Source organism: Corvus kubaryi, unplaced genomic scaffold (genome assembly GCF_017639235.1).
Source record: "Corvus kubaryi isolate FWS band 111438036 unplaced genomic scaffold, C.kubaryi_AGA036_p1.0 66, whole genome shotgun sequence".
Classification (NCBI taxonomy): Eukaryota; Metazoa; Chordata; class Aves; order Passeriformes; family Corvidae; genus Corvus; species Corvus kubaryi.
The window spans coordinates 7,325,910-7,327,400 of NW_024582054.1; positions in this window are offsets into that span (position 1 = coordinate 7,325,910).

Here is a 1,491-nt window from a genome sequence, read left to right on the forward strand (position 1 = left end):
CATTTGCCTCTCCTAATCGTCCCATTGTAACACAAATCAAACTTCTGGCTTCCATCTGAAAGCCAGTTTCAGCAGCTTTCCTATTTTCCGCCTATATTTATAGGTAATGAACTTACATTCCTTTGTCCTTTTTTTATCACTATTTTATGGCTTCAATTTCAATCCTTTTTATTTACAAAATTTGCTACTGGTACTTTTGTAACTTTTTCATTTTACTAGTTTTCATCTTTCTGGATCTTCTAAAGTAAAGGCATGCAGTAGGCATATTTATTTGAATGCAGCCATTGTCTGATCCTATTCAAGGTACTGTCATTACTTTTCCCATTCCCATTGTACATTCTAATTCAACTTCAAAAAGAATATTTAGTTTAACCTCTGCTTGAAGAAATGAAATGGAGATCACCTTGATATCAAAACAAAGGAGGTCATCTTCAAACAGACTTCAATGGGACCTGCCTGGAAGTTTAAAGTACTCAAGTGGCAGGTGCTGGATAATGAGCCCAGAAACAAAGCACAGTAACTTCCCCAGGGAGTCTGTTAATTTCCTCCTTAATTAATCTGTTTAGCAAATAGAAAGTTAATTGCAAACCATTCTAAAGCATTACCAAACTGTTGACTTCCTTGAGCATACAATTTTTCCATTGTACCTTTGCCTTTCCTCCACACATTTCAAGAGATTCACAGAGTATTCTGAGTTGGGAGCAACCCATAAGGATCATCTAGTCTAACTCTTAAGTAAATGGCCTTAATTACGGGCCTGTGGATCGGACAGAGCACTCACCCACGCTCGGGTCTCGGTGGCAACTGTTTGATGTTACAGAGAGCGTATTTTTTTCCACGTTAGATGGACAGAAAGCTCTACTCTAAGTGATACATAAAACAGAAGGAGTCCTCCTAAGAGGATTTACTGGGCGTTGGAAGGCTGAATGTGGCAGCAACCCCTGCGCTGACAGCCTCCGTCACTTCTTCCCTCAGCCTTTCAACACTGACTCCTGAAGTCCCGCCGGCGGCAGCGGCGCTGCGGGGAGGGCGCTGCAGCGGCATGGAGGGAGCAGCAGATGGCGCGGCCGCCGCCCGCCCGCCCCGCGGCCGCTCCGGCCCTCCCGGCCCCGGAAGCGCTCCCGGCTCCGCTGCTCCCGGCCCGGAGATCCCTCCCTCGGCCTGTGCCGGGCTGGGAGCGCCGGGGAACAGCGGCCTGTGCCGGGCGGCTCCAGCGGCGGCACCATGGCGGCGGCCACGGCGGCGTCCTCGGCCCCGCCGAAGAAGATCGTGGCACCCACCGTGTCGCAGATCAACGCGGAGTACGTGACACAGGTAGGGCTGGCGGGGCCCCCGGGCCGCCTCTCCCGCGGCCGCAGCCGGGGCTCGAAGGGCTATTCCGGCCGCCTCAGGGTTTAAATAGCCTTTGTAGGCCGTGGGTGATGGGGAAGGGGTCTTGTTTGATCGTAATTGAAGAGAGATGTACGCCTCTGTCATGTACGAGAGGGTGTT